This window comes from Muntiacus reevesi, chromosome X (assembly GCF_963930625.1).
Source record: "Muntiacus reevesi chromosome X, mMunRee1.1, whole genome shotgun sequence".
In the NCBI taxonomy this organism is placed as follows: domain Eukaryota; kingdom Metazoa; phylum Chordata; class Mammalia; order Artiodactyla; family Cervidae; genus Muntiacus; species Muntiacus reevesi.
In genome coordinates this window covers 104239581-104259009 of record NC_089271.1, presented here as the reverse complement: position 1 = coordinate 104259009, position 19429 = coordinate 104239581, and the positions used below count along the sequence as shown (strand labels likewise).

The window sequence follows — 19429 nt, the reverse complement described above, 5'->3', positions numbered from 1 at the left end:
CCAAGCCTGCTGACACAGAATGTGGGGGGGTCAGAGAGGTCTGGCTCTTTCCATCTGTCTCCACACAGTCTACTGATAGGGGGTGGTGACCCAGAGGACCCATCCATCACACGCAATCTGTGGGGAGGTCAGCAAGGAGGAGGGCAGGACAGCGGGAGAGAGGCACGTAGTGAGTTCCAAGTCACAGGGCACCAAAACCTTGGAAGCACTGAGGAGGGAGAGTGGGTTCCCTGGCTTCACAGTGCAGTGACCGGGCTCTGGTTCTCTCCCAGTATAGATGGGCACTGTCCTGGGCTTGGTTTCCCCCCCCCCCAGCCCCCCCCCCAGCCCCCCCCCATCCTTCAGCTCCCATGCTCGTGCCCATCCCTGCCATTCCAGGCATCCCTGGAAGTGCCAGGGCTCAAGATGAGGACCTTGAGAGAGGACACAGGGCATCCCAGGGTCACAGAACCTGCTGTCATCCCAGGGCAACTCTGGTGGCTGCATGAGCACAATGTTTCAGGGACAATGGAGACTTGATGTAAGGGGCAGGGCCTCAGAGACTGGAGAGGAGATTCTTAGGTTCTGAAGCAGTTTAGGTGAGAACCCGGAGGGAGAACTTAGGGGACCCCTCAAGAGGAGACTTTTAAGTTGCCTGTGTCAGACCATCCTGGGTCTGACCTTTCTCAGCCAAGGCCCATGGCCCCGATCTGTTCCCCTGTGTCACTCCTGTCTGTGGTTTGATCCCAGGCATCATGCTTGTGGTCGAGATGAGTGACCCGAGTAAGCCAAGCAAGGCCAAGGAAGACATTCAGGACCCAGGTGAGGCACAGGGCCCTGTGGAGGTGTAGCTCTTGGGGTCTGAGGCAGCGGAGGCTGCATCCCCCTCAGCCTCCTCTGCCCCTGGGGAGGGCAGCCACTCTGCCTGCTGTGAGTTCCTGCGGGGTTCACAAGCTTAGGCAGAGACCAGCAAGTGGCAAGTCATGGTGTTTCTGCTCAGAGTCAAACAAAGTGCTTTGGGGGCCTTCACACCCCTGTCTGCAGTGGTGGAAAGGGAGGAGGAAAAGGGGGCCTGAGTCAGAGCAGCAGCCAGGCGATCCTTCCCTCTGTGATTGAACTGAATGGATAGCCTCCTCAGAAGTGAGGGCCTGGGCCAGTTGGCAGAACCGCTGTGTAGCATCTTTGGGTTCCTGTTCTCTACGATGACATGGAGATTCATCTCTGTTTTCTTTAGAAAATTTCCAAACTTTGATAGTTTAACAGAAGGCTAAATAACCTTTAATGTCCTAGTTTGTGAATGATGAGGATCAAAATGTGTTTGTGGTTACCCAGTTCAAGTACAAGAGTTTTGCTCTTTTGTAAAAGAGATTGGGCACTCTTCCATTTTGATTTGTGACCCTGAAAGGGATACATTGGAATTGGAATTAGAACTGTTTTGGAAATATGAGCTTACTTAGCAGCAATATTGATGGGGAGAGATTTAGATAATAATAAAGGTGATCGTAGTGAATTTACGTTGCTGTCCTTTTTGGGTATCAGTCTCAAAAACTAAGTTATCCCTGTTTGTTTGGATTTGTCTGGGTTATTTAAGGGCATAGCAGACAATTAGTCTGAGCCCCGTGCCCACTGGCTCATTTATTCCGAAGACTTTTGCTGAGCCTCTGCTCCCTGACAGGCCATGTTAGCAGTGGGAAGACTAGGAGAAGCAGGACACCCCCCACTCCTACAGCAATGGTCTAGGAGCCAGAGTCACACGGGGAAGCTGGAGAGACATCCCCAGGTCCCACAGAGCAAGGCAACACAGGGCAGGACGGTGGGGCTACAGGAGGCACACCCTGGGGTTTGTGCTTGAGCCAGGGTGGTCTGGGGCTTTGGGAAGCTGGGTTCCTTCTGTGGGATGTGATTGTGATGAGGTTGGGTGGTGGCACCCCTCAGGACTGCATTGTGTCTTGGAGGTGATGGGAACATCTGAAATGGATCATTGCTGTGAGGTGTCCTTTTGCATCTTGGATAAAGCCCAGAGAGATCTCTTTCTGGGGCAGAAAGGGAGGAGCCCTGGCTCTTGTCACATTGCTGTTGACCACAGGGGCAAAGGAAGTGTTTTCCACCCCATATCTGCTAGGAATCCTGCAGAACTTTGGTCACACTCCCTTGAAGCGATGCCCCTAAAAATTCATGGAACTGCCCTCTCTTTCCTGGTACCGAGGATCCAGAACCTAAGGTGTTATTGAGCTTTAAATGATCTCTTTTTGTAATTGGCCATTAATCAACAACTTAATCTTTGTTGGGGCTGCAATGAAGGAATTTAATGGTTTGGATGGAAGACAGGCTGGGACAGAGGCAAAGAGTGGTTCTTGCTTTTCCTGGAGTAGCTTTTTCCTGCTGGAACACTCCTCAACAACCAAATGTAACAGGCCCTCTAACTGGAAAAGGGGCTGCTGGGGTAGCTAAAAGGATAAAAACCTGCTTGCAATGCGGGAGACCTGGGTTCGAGCCCTGGGTCAGGAAGATCACCTGGAGAAGGGCATGGCAACCCACTCCAGTATTCTAGCCTGGAGAATTGCAAGGACAGAGGACACTGGTGGTCTACACAGTCCATGGAGTCTCAAAGAATTGAACACAACTGAGCTAATAACACTATGGTCCACCTGGAAAAGTTAACTAGTTTTATTTATGAATCATCATGTTTTGCTGATAAGCTATTCCACATCCTATTGAAGTGCATTTTCTCTGACATGGCCTAGACCACAAAGCAATCAACCACTTCCCACAGTGGAGAGTGGAGAAGTGTCTGCAGGTAACAGTGTGAGAGATTCATGCCCCACCATCACAGTGCCAACAAAGGCCAGGTCCTGCCAGCTGCACCGCGTCCCTCAGGCGTACCCTGCAGCCCAACACGTGGGGCTCCTCACACCAGCTGCACTGAGGGTGGGGAGCAGCTGGAGGGCCTCTAGGTTGGGGACATCCGAGTGGGGACGCCAAGGGCAGGGGCAGTAGAGCGAGGCTGAGAAGGGCAGGCCTTTGACGTCATGAGGGCTTGTGTGTGCACAATGCATGTGTCCTGAGCCACAGCTGACAAAACTACTTGGTGCCACACAAACCCACTGCCAGGGCCCAAATGGTGCCTGGAGTAGGGGTACCAGAAAAGACAGCTTCCTCTGGACCCAGGGGGTGAGCAGGGGCAAGAAAGGCCATCTAGCCTGGCTGCAACAGATACCACAGTCTTCGGTCCTCTTCAGAGGGGCCACCAGGGTCCCCCACTGATGATCACAGCCTCTAGGGTAGTGTCCCAGTCAGATGAACTGACCTGAAGGAATGCTTTGTCAACCTGTTTAGCAGTGTAAAGGCAAGGGAGCAAGCACAGGTCGAGGCCTGCAAGCTCCATTCTGGTCTCCAGTCCTCAGGCTGAAAGGCCCCTGGGTGAGCTTCTTATACACCCTCTTCTTATATACACTCTCCCCTTTCAGACACCAGGCTATGGCTCTCACACTGGGCAAATGACCCTGCTGAGTAGCAGAACTGGGAGAACACTGTCTCTAGGGGGACAGTACCATAGGGTCCTCACACACGGGCCTCTCCAAGGTGCCAGTCTGTTCTGTGATTTTGAAGACAAATGGCCCACCAAGGTCAGAGGACACGCATCTCCAAACCCACTGCCCTGTCGCCCATGTGCAATGAAAACAGGTGTCTCTCACTGGAGTTTTGTCCACTCCCACACCCGGGCTCTCATCCATTTTCAAATACAGGTAGACGGGGGCGTCCTCTGGTCACATCTAGCTCAACAATTCAGACATGTCTCTGGGAGTGAGTGTCTGTAAAGGACGCCCCTTGAACGGCACCTAACCAGTGCCAACAAAATCATTCGATGTACCTGCCATCTGGGTAAGGGAGAACAGGTCCACAGAGGTGGTGGAGACAGGGGCAGTGGTGGAGATCAGAGCTGGCCTTGGAGAGGAACAGTGAAATGCTTGTTTTCAATAGGACAGGCTGTACCTTGAGCCCCCAATCAAGTCTTTAAAAGGGCAGGTGCCCACAGAGACCCAAGTTGGATGTGGCAGGCCTGGAACAGGGGTAGCAGAAGCCCAGGCAACCCATTGACAAAAGTAAACAGTAATTTTGAGGCAGCCTCCAGGGAGACTGAATTCGAGGCTCTGGGTGGGGGATAAGAAAAGCACACACACAGGTGTTGCCAAAGTGAGGACTCTAGGGTCACGAGAGCAGTCTTCATGGGAAGAAATGGAAACTGAAGACAGCAGCCTGTGATCTGCAGTGGGATGGCATCTGGGGGTGGGCAGAGCTCGGCAGGCTGCAAGCTCAGCAGAGCACCTGGTTGGGCCCTCCTCAGGGCATCCTGGGGAGTCTGTGTCTCAGGTGCTTGGGGAACAGTCAAGTGGAACATGAGGTTCCTCCACTGTGCTCGAGTGCAGCCCTACTCTGGGGAGAGCTCAGCCTGGGTGGCAGTGGTGGCAGGACAACAGGACTCTGACTTTGGGGCCATCTGAGCAGGACCTAGCAACCGGCAGCACCAGCCAGAAGACAACAAAGCCAGAAGAGGGGCAAGGCTGGGGACTGGGGAGGGGTGGGGCCACCAACTCAGTCTAGGCCAAAACAGCCCGTTACGGACCCCATCTTCTGGGAGGGACACTTGCCAGGGGCCCATCTGACTCCTGGGGTCTCTCTTGTTGGTAGCCGAGTCAGGACTTGCCAGGACCTGGCCCTTCAGCAGAAGCCAGCCACAGGCCTGCCCATTGGTAGGGAGGGAGTGGAGCCAGGGGCACGTTTGTCAACCCATCCAGGGCCTGGCTCCCTGAAACAAGGGGCCTGGCCACAGATGGGAGCCTTTGCAGGAAACCTGAATGATACTTTTCTGTACTTTCAGGCAAGAGACAAGCTGGGGACCCCATCTCTGTCTCCATCCCCCCTCTCCCACACTGGGCCAGAGTTGCCTCTCCACATCACCTCTGGGACATCATGAAACAATTAAGGGGCCTGACCACTTAATGGACTGCCTGGCCTGTGACACAGATTCTAGAATCTCCAGAGATTATTTACGGGGCACCCCAACAGTGGTCTGAGGCCCTTCTGCCCTGAGCATTCACTGCTTGGATAGAGAATGCTCCTGAGTTTGACTGGTTCCATGGCTAGTCAGATTTTCCATGAGGCACGTGCAGCCCTGCTGACCCCATCAACTGATGGGGATCCCACAGCAGGGGATCCCTGTGATTCTTCCCTAGATTCAAATGTAGATTCAAGGGAGGCTCTGGAGAAGCAGGGTGACCAACCCAAGAGTCCCGATCCAGGCCTCCATGACAATTTGCCCCCACAGGGCCCAAACCCAGAAATGGCCAACGAGGAAGAAAATGATGCCGTCCTAGGGCTGTCCTTCCCCAGGAAGCTCTGGAGGATTGTGGAGGACGTGGCATTTACCTCTATGTACTGGAACAACGAGGGAGACACAGTGGTCATCAGGGCAGATCTCTTCTAGATGGAGGTCCTCCAGCACAGAGGCAAAGACAGGATCTTCGAGACAAACAGCATGAAGAGTTTCATCCGTGAACTGAACCTCTATGGGTTCAGTAAAATACACCCTCCAGGTCACTCTGCAGGGAAGAAGAGGATGATGGCAACGTAGAAAGCCATTCCAGGGAGACTAGGCTAGACGAGCCAAGTGCGGACCGGTTTCATTTACCAGGAGAACGTTTTTCTTGTGAGAGGGTGGCTAATGAAAGAGGAGAAAGCAGGGCCTGTTGTGTTCCATGAACTCCCTTAGACAGAACCTGCAGGGGTGACTTCAGACCCTGAGGGGCCACTTGATGTCAGGGAGGGCCAGTAACACATCAAGCGAGGAGCGACATGCTAGGGCCTCATAACATGCCAGGAATGAAGAGACCTTATCTCCATACTTAGGCAAGGCCAGGACAGTGGTGGGGAGGAGAGCGGGGAGGAAGGGCTCCTATCCCCCACCATGGCAAAAGTGATTCATTTCCTTTCAGATCTATCGCAACTCCAATTTTCAGAGAGACAAGCCTCTCCTCCTGCAGAACATCCAAAGGAAAGATAACCTCAGAACAACTGCTCAGCCCACCACTGGTATAACAGCGACCCCAAAGAGAAAGAAGTGAGCGGTGGCAACGGACACTCTCCTTGACTCCACCACAACCAGTGCATCCAAGAGGTGGGCAAGAAAGTCAAGAAGGGAACCCCAACTGCTCATAGAACCCCAGCCAGCACTCATTTGTGCTCTCTCGCCTTTGGTCTATTGGCAGTGTAGCTGGGTGGGCCAGGGGAAACCATCGGGCAGCCCCAGTGGAGAGGGTACATCCAGCAATGCCATGTCTGTACACCCAGCTACTGCTGGAAGGGACGGCCCAGGGGAACTGCCTGAGAGCCCCCCAGAGTACCCAGATTATGAATCAGTGATGGCTTTGTACAACACCTGTTACTCCATCCTGACAGTGGCCCTTTCCATCATGGCACCAAACAAGGCCCCTGAGGCGGAGAAGGAGCAGGGAGAGTCCTCAGATTATGTGTGTTCTCTGTGAGCAGGTCAAGGACAAGCCCCATCCCTGATATCCCAGATTCCTAGGGAGACTCAAGAGCACTATCTTGTAATTAAAGATTGATTTCTGGCTCTAATAAAGTAAAGCAAAAGTCCACTGGACTAAATAAAGAATCGAACAAGAACTGCAAGTCTGTGTTCTTTCTGTCTGCCCATGCTATTCACACACTGCACTGGGTGAGACAGATGAGGCTGGAAGCCCAGGCAGGCTTCAGTCCAGCCCCTGGGGTCACTTTTCACCTGAAGCAGCAGCACTTCACACGCTCGGCCAAGGGTCTGGCACATAAGCCAAGCGTTAAGGTGAGCCCAGGATGGATTGGCCCTCGGCCACCATCTCCCAGCCCAGGTACCCTCGATGTCCCGAGCCACAGCTGACAAACACTCCTCAGCTCCCAAGCCCCATCCCTGCCCATGCTCTGAAGATCCCACATCTTAGCCCAAGGCTGCTGAGGGCAGACCCATGCTAACCTGTCTGGCCTCGGCCCTGGGGCCACCCTGGACCTCAGACGGCCCTGCCAGGAGTCTTCCCCATGCCTTTGGGAGCCACCTTCCTCCCAGCCCTTCCTGCAGCACAGCCTCCATTGTCAGCAGATGTCCCGGCCCCTGCCCAGAACCTAGAGAAAGAACAAAGGAGAGCAGGAACTACTGGGACGGGCCCTCTCTGTGTCCTCAGCAGGGCCTGGGACAGCACCACACAGGGATCACAGAATTCAAACCTCAAATAACCTGCTAGGTTACTGTCACCTCATTCTGCAACTGAGGAGGTGCTAAGAGATAGAGAGATAACTCATGAAGTAGGGGAGCTGACCACACATACCTCCATTTTCACCTCTTTCCTTGTACCTGGAGGGGGGGGGGTCCCTGTTCACTGAACGGGGTGAAAGCAGAAGAGCAGAGTCCCGGGTCTGAACCTCAGTAGGGTCTTAGCACCTGCAAAGGAGCTCTGTTTCTATGTCGATCTGAGGTTGGGGACAAGGTCCCAGACAAGCCCACCCCAGGGCCTCCTGGGCCTTTTCTTCCCCAAACACAGAAGAGCCACACTTCTCACAGGCCCATGAGGCCCCATGTGATCTAGTTCCTGCCCTGGCAGCCTGCTCTCCTTGCCCCTGGATTCACCCCCAGTAGCCATTAAGGCCGTCCTTCCAACCCTGGAACATTCCAGTGTGTTCCTACCTCAGAGCCTTTGTAGGGTGTGAAGAGTCACATCGTGTTCCCTTAAATCCAGGTGCTGGAGTCTCAATCTCAAGTACCTCAGTGTGACCTTACAGACATTACAGAAAGGCCTTCACAGAGCTGATGGAGGTCAAGTGAGCTGATTAGGATGGACCCTCCTCTAACAGGACAGCTGTCCCCATACAAAGGACAGATTTAAAGACAGACAGGCACACAGGAGGACTGGGGTGAAGAGAAAGGCGGAGCTCTCCAAGCCCAGACACGCCCACCATGGCCAACAACGCCCCAGAAGTGAGGGGGGAGAGATGGGACAGACTCTCTCCACAGCCCTCAAGAGAGCCAACGTTAGCCGACACCTCGACCTCGGCTGCCAGCCTCCTGAACCAACATAGTTCATAGTTTGAGCCACTTGGCTCGATCCTAACATGACTGCCGGCAAATGAAGATAGAGGGTCAGCTCTGTACGGACATCTCTCCTCAGGGGCAAAGGGGGGAGTGGGGTCATGACTTCTCCAATACCAGCACATCAGGCACACTCCTCCACATCTGCACATCTTCATGTCTCTGTTCTCACCATTACACGGTTCTGTTTACACGTCCCAGTGATGGGGGTTCCACAAGTTACTGACTTTTCCCTCCTAATAGAAGGGAAGGGAAAACTCATTCTGCCAATACAGCCACTCGACATGACCACACACTCACTGCCTGAAGAGCCATACAGGAGGAGGCCCGGAACACAGGGCACACACCCAAGGTCCTGACACATGCAGCAAATGGCCTTCTGCAAAGGCTCCCCTGGGTCCGCTCCCCCAACCACAGGAAAGGGTGCCATGTCCTCACGCACTGGCTGGCCCCGAGCATCATCATTCAGCTGAACCTTTGCCTACCTGCTGGGTGACAAAGGGTCACTCTCTTCATTGGGTCTGGGTTAATTACCATAGAGCCTGGTTGACCCCTGGGGCATGGCCATTGCTATGTCTTCTACTGGGGTATGTGACTGGATCCCAGGCTTGCCCAGTTTCCACCATTCAGTGTCTCAACCAACCCAACCCCTTCCTCCTGGGTGCCTCCAAATCTCACCTGCGTGGGTGGAATCCCTGAGCAAGAAGGGGCTGCAAGAGCTCCTACCTTTTGAAGCAGAGGGTGCCTGCTTGGTGGTCAGAAAAGAAAACCATCTTCCACCTGCTTGTCTGGGTATCTTCACCTGCACGAGGACCAGATGAACAGGGAGAAAATCACCTGTGACAAGACAGCAGTGTTGGACACCAAGCCACCATGGTTTTCTCCTTGGCAGGGGCCTCAGACCATGGGGACCTAGGAGGGCCCAACTGATAAGAAAAACATGTACAGGTTCCCTCAGGGTGGGTTCTGCTCATCACAGCAGCTGGCCTATCCTCACATGGCTGGGACAGGGAACCCACAATGCCTCAGCCTGCAGCATAGAAACCCATCCCCCAGGAATGATGGTGATTTACAGCCCAGGAAACTCTGCAAAGAACAAAAGAAAATGACTCCTCCCCTCACTGCCACTCTGGAAGGATCCAGGGGCCGCCACAGTGAGTGGGCTGCCCTCCATGGACTCGTGGTTGGGCCCCACCAGGAGGGGAACTGCGGACAAGTAACTGAGCCTGTATGGTCAGGCCCAGGTTGGAGCGTATTGCAGCAGCCCACTGCTGGAGGGGATGTCCAGACACCAAGCTGTGGCCCACTAAACGGGTCCAGCTATTTAGTCTGTGAGACTGAGGAGCAGGGAAGGCAGTGTGGAGTGCGCATTGCCATCCCATACCCATGGTGAAAGACTTCAGTGAGTGGACTCTCATGCATTCTAGGCTCTCCCAGCTCAAGACCGACTGATGAATCCTCAGGACTGGCACCATGTCTCTTGCCCCTTGACCCACTGTGCCCAGAAACCCCAGCCCATGGGGTCCTCCTGAAGTCGCTACAGAGTAAACTGGGTCTCTCATGTAGGTGTCAAGTTGACCCTAGATCTGGCAACCTGTACCCCTCTGGTGGTCCCACCTCCCTGCGTGGGTTCACCATCGCAGACCCCAAGGTCCCTTTGGGAGGGGCTGGGGTCGTTCCAGTGTCTGTTTGCTGTGGTCCTTCCCCCGCAGATCCGCCCATCCCCGTTCCTTGGTTTCGGATTTGAGAACTGGCTTTGGGGCCAAACCCGGATGAGGGACCTTGACCTTTTAATGGGGCAGCTGCCCTTGGCTTCAGTGTCATTTTGGATTGTACCTTGGTTGGTTGCCCATCCATTGAGCCCCCAGGAGGCCATGTTGTATTGACCACATGCCCTGCTCTGTAGGTTCAGCCTCCTGGGTGGCGGCAGCCCTCGTCTTGGCCCCTGGCTCCTGGCCACTCAGTGCAACACCACGACCTCTGCTGCAGTCTCTGAGCAGTGGGGACAGGGGGAGGAGGGTGTCATCTGTCTCCTCCATCACCAACCCTGGTGAGCCCGGCCTGTGTTGCACAATGACTTCGCTCTCCTTGGCGGCAGGGCAGTAGGTGACCACCTCTTCCTGTGGTTTCTAGAGGGTCGTGCTGGTAGTGATTTGGGTTTTGCAGCAGATCAGGAGTGGCCAGCTCCCCTGCTTTCTGGGATGGAGGGCACCTGTGATGAAGGAATCCAGTCCCGTTTGCTCCCTTGGAGGTGGGGGGGGCACCAGCTCTTTATGGGATGTGGAGGGCGTGGGCTGTTGCTGCAGGCTCAGAAGTTCAGAGACATCTGGGGAATCCTGGTCTTCAGGGGCTTGCCTCCTGGTCTCCCTGGCCCTTGTGTCAGGGATGCAGGTTTTCCGAAGAGGTCCTCAAATGCCAGTGGGTCAGGCCTGCCTTGGTGGAACGTTCAATGTCTCTTAGGTTCAGCCACTCCTGTTGAATCCTGGGCTGATGTTTGTCCTGAAGCTTTGTCAGCTACTGGTAAGACCCTGGCATCCCCCTCACCCCTGCCTTGGTATTCACTACCCTAATCCTAGGCTGGTCATCCCCCAACAGACAGCAAAGGAAAGAAGTCACTTCCCTCTATTCCTCCCATGATCCACATGCCTGGATCTTCTCACCTGGAGGAATTCCCTGCCAGGGAATTCCTCTCCCCCTGCCAGCCCAGCAAAAGTTCTAGCAGCTGGGTTGTGACCTTGAGCCCAGGACTGAGTGCACAACAACTACCCTGAGGATGGCTCCTCATAACCAGTGGGGCAGGGGATGTCAACCCCGTACCAAGGCCCCATCTCGCCACCTCTCCTCGGACCACTCCAGGGCCAGCCTTCTCGGGATGGGTCCTTCATGAAGCTATTCCTGGGGGTGGGGTGGGGGGGAGTTGGTGCCGGAGGCTGGCTGGGGACTCACCACCAAGGGGACAGGGAGCAGGCAGGGTTAGGCAGGGCATACCTGCACCTGCAATGTTGACCTGACAGTTCCTGCCAGCCTGTCAGGAGGTGCAGAGCACAGACAGGCATTGGAGGTGTCCACAGTGGGCCCCAGAGGTCGGGCCCTCACAGGGCCTGAGGCCTCATGATTGCTGTTGACCAAGAAGGAGAACTGACACCTGGAACTGGTGCCTGAGTGGTGGCTGTATGTACACACAGGACGCCAAGTGCCTTTGCCTGGGTGGCACCTTGCTCTGCCCTGCACTCAGCCTGGTGGGAGGGGCTCTTGGCGTCTTTTCCATCAGACAACTGCTGGGTTGGGCAGGAGAACTGCTTCCACTGTGCTGGCCACCTGGCCATCAGCTAGACCCAGCTAGACACCAGCTGTGTAAGCACAGCCTGATGGGAGAGGGCAGGTCTGGGTGCTAGACCTCACAAGGCAAAGTACATTAAAGTCCAAGGATACCTGTCCTGCAAGAGGCTCCTCCACTGTGCAGGGCGTCAGGTCTCCACTCACCCCTGTATCACTCAGGGCTGGGATGTTGGGAGCCTGGACCACATCTTCCAGGCAGACCTGTAAAGCACAGAGCCTGAAACGAGGCAGAAGTTGGGGAGCATGAAGAGTGGGGAACCAACCCCTGACTCACATCAAGGGACCGTGGAGGGTTTTTTAGATGGGGGTGTCGTCTGGACTGGGACTTGTAGTGAAGAGGGTCTCCTTGGATGGGAAATGGGAGAAGGGCCCCCATAAGGGTCAGATCCAAGAAGGGAACTGAGTCCAGGTGTGTAGCTGGAGCAAGGTCATGGGAAAGGGACTGGGATACTAGCCTGGGTCCAACTCAGGGGCAACTCTAAGGCATCTGACCTGTGTCCTGCGTACAGTTGATTGATGCCCTCACTTGCAGTTTTAAAGGCAAGCCATTGCCTCTCTGCCCAAGAAGAATTCATTGATTCAGTCATTTGGTTAGACAGTGATTTGACAAAGCTTTGTGTGCTCCCGTACACAGGGTCAGGCAGCAGATAGACAAGAGGGGTGCACAGGTGAGTCAGGCGACCAGCATAGCTCTTTTCAGGATGAGCAGCTCTGGCAGCTGGTGCCTGTCCTTGCTGAACTGGACATGGGCACTGTCTTCTGCAGACTGACTTCTCCTGGCTTGTGTGGAGGTTTCCAATCCTTGTTCCTGACTTCAGAAAGAGGTTTAGAGAGATACTAGGTCTTTATGTCCTGAGAGTTATTGCCTGTATACTGGATGAGATGGTTAGATAGCATCACGAACTCAATGGACGTGAATTTGAGCAAACTCTGGGAGATGGTGAAGGACAGGAAATCCTGGCATGCTGCAGTCCATGGGGCCACAAAAAGTCAGACACGACTTAGCAACTGAACACACACAGAGGTGAGGGCATTGGGCCCAGATTCTCCTGGCCCCCAGCGGAAGGTTGATTTGCCCCTATGGCGCCCAGTGTCCCCTAGGCTGAGCAGAGTGACTGCTGCTAATGCACTGTGCAGAGAAGGAAGACGTGGTGCAGGATTGCCCAGACCAACTCCCCAGTGGCCTGAGCTGTGGCAACTTCAAGTGCCAGTAAGAGTTTACCATTATGGGTCCCTCACTTACTGCCTTTGAAGGAGTAGTGCAGGCAGTGAAGACAAGATGATATGGGGAGGGTGGCCTTGGCCTGTGGTATTGCCCACCTAGTGTTCCCAAATGACACTTGGAGGAGGCTTTAGGAAAGGGGCCAGCTTTGTGTCTGAAATGAAACTAGAGTTTGACAGTAATGCGCTGCTTGCTTGTTGTGCCATCTGCTGGCCGGCTCTTCCAACTTCACCTTTTTTTTTTTTTTTAATTGAAGTATACATAGGGCTTCCCTTATAGCTCAGTTGGTAAAGATTCCACCTGCAACACAGGAGACCCCAGTTTGATTCCTGGGTTGGAAAGATCCCCTGAAGAAGGGAAAGGCTACCCACTCCAGTATTCTGGCCTGGAGAATTTCTTGAACTGTATGCTGTATAGTTCATGGGATCGCAAAGAGTTGGACACGACTGAGTGACTTTCACTCACTTTCACATAGTTGATTAACAATGTTGTGTCCGTTTCTGGTGTACAACAAGGTAATTTATATATATATATATATTATTATATATATTATAATATAATATATAATATATTTATATATAATAATATATAAATAATATATTATATATTATTTATTATATATATATAAATATATATATATATAAAACACTTCCAGATTCTTTTCCATTATAGGTTATTACAGATATTGAGTATAGTTCCCTGTTCTATAGAGTAGGACCTTATTTATGTATTTTATACTTTGTTGTTCTGTCTCTCAGTTGTGTCCGACTTTGTGACCGCATGGACTGCAGCACACCAGGCTTCCTTGTCTTTCACTCTCTCCCAGAGTTTGCTCAAACTCATGTCCACTGAGTCGGTGATGCCATCCAATCATCTCACCCTCTAGCACCCTCTTCTCCTTCTGTCTTCAGTCTTTGCCAGCATCAGGGTCTTTTCCAGTAAGTTGGCTCTTCACATCCGGTGGCCAAAATATTCGAGCTTCAGCTTTAGCATCAGTCCTTCCAGTGGATATTCAGGGTTGATTTCTTTAGAATTGACTGACTTGGTCTCCTTGCTGTCCAAGGGACTCTCAAGACTCTTCTCCAGCACCACAGTACTACTATCTTATACATAGTAGTGTGTATCTGTTAATTCCAAACTCCTAATTAATCCCTTCTCCTGTTTTTCTGCTTTGGTAGCCAAAAGTTAATTCTCTGAGTTTGTTTCTGCTTTTCAAATAATTTAATTTGTATCATCTTTTTAGATTCCACATATAAGAGATATCATAGAATATTTGTCTTTCTCTTTCTGACACACTCCACTTAGTATGATAATCTCTAGGTCCACCCATGTTTCTGCAAAAGGTATTACTCCATTATTTTTCATGACTGAGTACTAATCCTCTCTCTGTGTGTGTGTGTGTGTGTGTGTGTGTGTGTGTGTGTGTGTGTGTGTGTATACCACATCTTCTTTATCCATTTATCTGTTGATGGACATTTACATTGCTTCCATATCTTGGCTATTGTAAATAGTGCTGCAATGAATATTGGGATGCATGTATCTTTTCAAACTAGAGTTTTTGTCCTTTCCAGGTATATATTCAGGAGTGGGATTGCTGGATCATATGGCAGTTCCGTTTGTAGTTGTTTAAGGAACCTCCATACTGTTCTTCATATTGAGTGTACCAATTTACTTTTCCACCAACAGTGTACAATGGTTCTCTTTTCTATGCACCCTCTTTAGCATTTAGTCTTTGTAGGTTTTTTTTTAATACTTTAAATTTGTTTTTATTTTATTTATTTTTTTCATTTATTTTTATTAGTTGGAGGCTAATTACTTTACAATATTGTAGTGGTTTTTGTCATACATTGACATGAATCAGCCATGGATTTACATATATTCCCCATCCCGATCCCCCCTCCCACCTCCCTTTCCACCCGATTCCTCTGGGTCTTCTAAGTGCACCAGGCCCGAGCACTGGTCTCATGCATCCAGCCTGGGCTGGTGATCTGTTTCACCCTAGATAATATACATGTTTTGATGCTGTTCTCTCGAAACATCCCACCCTCACCTTCTCCCAGTGAGTCCAAAATTCTGTTCTGTACATCTGTGTCTCTTTTTCTGTTTTGCATATAGGGTTATCATTACCATCTTTCTAAATTCCATACATGTGCATTAGTATACTGTATTGGTCTTTATCTTCCTGGCTTACTTCATTCTGTATAATGGGCTCCGGTTTCATCCATCTCATTAGAACTGATTCAAATGAATTCTTTTTAATGGCTGAGTAATATTCCATTGTGCATATGTACCACAGCTTCCTTATCCAGTCGTCTGTTGATGGGCATCTAGGTTGCTTCCATGTCCTGGCTATTGTAAATAGTGCTGCAATGAACATTGGGATGCATGTATCTTTTCAAACTAGAGTTTTTGTCCTTTCCAGGTGTATATTCAGGAGTGGGATTGCTGGATCATATGGCAGTTCTGTTTGTAGTTGTTTAAGGAATCTCCATACTGTTCTTCATATTGAGTGTACCAATTTACTTTTCCACCAACAGTGTACAAAGGTTCTCTTTTCTATGCACCCTCTCTAGCATTTAGTCTTTGTAGGTTTTTTTTTTTTAATTTTTTTTATTAGTTGGAGGCCAATTACTTCACAACATTTCAGTGGATTTTGTCATACATTGACATGAATCAGCCATAGAGTTACATGTAATCCCCATCCCGATCCCCCCTCCCACCTCCCTCTCCACCCGATTCCTCTGGGTCTTCTAAGTGCACCAGGCCCGAGCACTTGTCTCATGCATCCCACCTGGGCTGGTGATCTGTTTCACCATAGATAATATACATGCTGTTCTTTTGAAACATCCCACCCTCACCTTCTCCCACAGAGTTCAAAAGTCTGTACTTCTGTGTCTCTTTTTCTGTTTTGCATATAGGGTTATCGTTACCATCTTTCTAAATTCCATATATATGTGTTAGTATGCTGTAATGTTCTTTATCTTTCTGGCTTACTTCACTCTGTATAATGGGCTCCAGTTTCATCCATCTCATTAGAACTGATTCAAATGAATTCTTTTTAACGGCTGAGTAATATTCCATGGTGTATATGTACCACAGCTTCCTTATCCATTCATCTGCTGATGGGCATCTAGGTTGCTTCCATGTCCTGGCTATTATAAACAGTGCTGCGATGAACATTGGGGTGCACGTGTCTCTTTCAGATCTGGTTTCCTCAGTGTGTATGCCCAGAAGTGGTATTGCTGGGTCATATGGCAGTTCTATTTCCAGTTTTTTAAGAAATCTCCACACTGTTTTCCATAGTGGCTGTACTAGTTTGCATTCCCACCAACAGTGTAAGAGGGTTCCCTTTTCTCCACACCCTCTCCAGCATTTATTGCTTGTAGACTTTTGGATAGCAGTCATCCTGACTGGCGTGTAATGGTACCTCATTGTGGTTTTGATTTGCATTTCTCTGCTAATGAGTGATGTTGAGCATCTTTTCATGTGTTTGTTAGTAGATGGCTCCTTTATTGAGTGGATGTGTGCCCATGTAGCTCATAAGCTGGGCCAATGCACGGGGCACACAGAGGGGCTGCCTATTTGTGCTCGTGATGCAAATGACATGATCCAGAGCCTGGGCTTTGGGATTCAGGGATCTGGGTTTGGATGTCAGCTCTTCTCTTGCTATGTAGCCTTGGCACTTACTATCTTTGGGTGTCTCTCTTCTCTGTTGAAAACCAGGTAGCACAAGATGGCACTCATGTCACAGGGCTTTTCCAGGGCACAGCCTTGGACGTCATGTTGTCTCCCACTGGGGCTCAGGGTCTGTCTTTGCTTCTACTTCTGTAGTTGGGAGGTTATTCCACCAACACTGCCCATGAAGATTTTTCTTGATTCCCAGGCTTTGTAAATTTCAGAATTCTCTAACAGTGTTCAAGGGACTATAATGTGATCTCTGTAAAATTCCTTCATGCTATTTGGAAGTTCTTAGTTGTGCATGTAGAAAATGAGATAATTGGTCCAGAACAGTGATTCTCCAACCTTTGTGCCCATGGGATATCTGGCTGGCAGGTAGGGTGGGGTTCAGCCTCCCAAACAAACCACAGGCAGGCTGCTCAGCTGAAGTGAGGTCTGCTCCCCATCCCGCTTCTTCCTAATCTGTCCCTGGCCCACTCCTCATAGAGGTCCCCCAAACTGTGCCACAGAACACAGTTTGAAAACCAGTGACATAGATCTCAGATTTCAGTGTGCATTCAGATCCCTCAGGGATCTTGTCAAATGTGGTTTCTGATTCAGATGTTCTGAGGTGGATGTGAGGTTCTGTGCTTCTGAACAGATCCCAGTTGATGCCTAAGTATCTGGTCCATGGATAGCATTTTGAAAAGCAAAGGTCTGATCACAGACTGCCTTTGATGTTTCACATCCTTTGGTTCAGACTTCTTACTGTTACTCTGATTGTGTCATAAAATTGTTGAATGAATGTTTCTATTAAGGGCAACATCCTCAACTATACAGATCTGGAAACTGACCGGGGATATGAAGGAAACAGAAAGTATTTGTTTCTCAACTGTGAGTGTCTGAAACATCTGTAAAATATTTTCTGAAGAATACAATTTTTGTTAAGAAGCTGTTGCACTTTTTTAAGAAGAGTTGCACTTTGGTTTGGTTGTAGTCTGGATCATATAGAAAGTGTTAGTCAATGAGTCGTGTCCAATTCTATGCTACCCCATTGAGTGTAATCTGCCAGGCTTCTCTGTCCATGGAATTTCCCAGGCAAGAATACTGGAGTGGGTAGCCATTCCTTTCTCCAGGGGAATCTTCCCAACCCAGGGATAGAACCTGGGTCTTCTGCATTGCAGGCAGGTTTTTACCATCTGAGCCTCAAGGTAAGCTAATGGACAATTTCTAAGGGAATTTCTGATGGAAACAAGTGACCTGCTTTCAGACTCTGGCTGAGGCCTGTCTCCACACTCTAGGCCTAAGTGATGGTTCAGAATTGTGGACAGCTGTTCGTGTGTCTGGCATCCATGTGCTTTTTTGACAATCTTAATAACATGGCATCTAGAAAGATAACCTTCATGTAAGTGGCCTCCACTCTTTCTGTCCATTGCTGAGTTGAGTGCTCCAGGTTCAGTGTTGTAGAGTGTTCTGTCTTCTGCACTCTATTGGGACTCCTCTGGTGTGCGTGCAGAAGACCAGCGGCTTTGACAGACCATAGGGCTTTGCTTGTCAGTCTTTGTCGGTATCAATTCAGTAGCAACATGGCTAAGGTGGGGAACCCACTTTAGCAAGGAGACAAAAGTTCAGTTGCTAGAGTAGCCAGTGTGTTGAAATGGCATGTATCCTTTGTGGAATACGGCAGGAGACCAGTGTGCTCTGTGGCATTGCCCGAGCCCTTCATTAAGAAGGATGACCACTTTCCCATGGGGATGAAGGTGGCAAGTGCACCATCTGAGGAAGTGAGGTGAGACTGAACATGAGGGAGGCTGGATCCAAACACAGAGGTGTTCCTTTGGTGAGGAGAACAGTCTGGTAGATGTCTGTTCCAAGGACTTGTCAATGGGCTTCTTTAGTATCAGGCACATGGGAAGCACAGATGGAGTGTGCCCAACCTCCCCTTCCTCCAGACACTGACAATCTGGCGACTGGACCATCAAAGCTCTGTCAATGGCCACCAGTCACCTTTCTTCCTTTTGTGATCCCCTCTCTCTCTGGTGTGTGAGCACCTCTTTGGTGCCCAGCATTTGGACTACAAAGGTGGAGAAGATGGGGAACTTGTTGACAAGACCCAGACAGGCGGACAGCACAAGGGGCCTTAAGAAAGGCGCAGCTCCTAGAATCTGAAATCTCTGAGGAGGGATGATAGGGATGTTGGCGCAGAGGCCATGGAGCTCAGTGTGTCTGGGATACCGATCCAGAGTGCATTGCCTTCCCGTCACCTCCCCAGAGCGTTTGGGTCACCACAGGTACATGTGGATGGCCTGTGCCTGAGCCTTCTTTGCACACCTTCGACGAAGCATGAGAGTCTCTTTTCCCAGCCACCCCTCTCCCACTCTATCCCCCTGGCATAAAATCAGCAGTTAGGAGTAGAGGAGTCTCAGATAGAATCCTTAAGAAGTGTCTGGAGGAATATCCTGCTCATCCAGTGCTTCCTGAGCTCTCTTAAACCCAGGGCCTTTGCTTACATGACACAGGCAAATTACTAATCGCTCTCTGGCCTCTGCCACCCAGGTCATCCTGGTTGCTTAAGCACAAATCCTAAAACACAGCTTTACCTGAGGCAACCCCTGACTCCCACAACTTGGTGTTCAAGTGCCTGCAGCTCTCTGGCCTTATCTTGCCCGTCTGCCAAAAGGAGGTCAATGAAAACAGTTCTGGGCCCAGGCTCAGCTGTCGTTCTCCATGCTTCTTGGGGCTCTGACCCCCACCACGGGCCTTCCTCCCTTCCTCTCAGCAGCACTTGTCCCTGCTTCCTCGATGGTCACAACCACGCCTCCACTCCCGCAGCCTGACTCTCTTGGTGTCCAGCCCTCCACACTGCTGCTCACAGCAGATCCCTCTCTCCTCTCTTCCTGTGTCCTCCTGAAGCCTCTGAGGCTGACTTCAGGACAGTTCCTTCCTCCCAACAACTTCCAGAAGCCTCTCTATAGTACTCTTTTTGTGGAGGATACTTTGGGTGGTTTCTGTGTGTGTGTGTGTGTGTGTGTGTGTGTGTGTATGTTTGTGTGCAACCTTCCAGAATCCTCTCTATAGTACTATTTTTGTGCAAGGTT

At 50.8% G+C, this 19429-nt stretch overlaps 1 pseudogene; it reads left to right on the top strand.

Moving 5' to 3' along the window:
• Positions 1 to 749: 749 nt before the first annotated feature.
• Positions 750 to 6521, top strand: LOC136154657 (heat shock transcription factor, X-linked member 3-like; annotated as a pseudogene).
• Positions 6522 to 19429: the final 12908 nt, after the last annotated feature.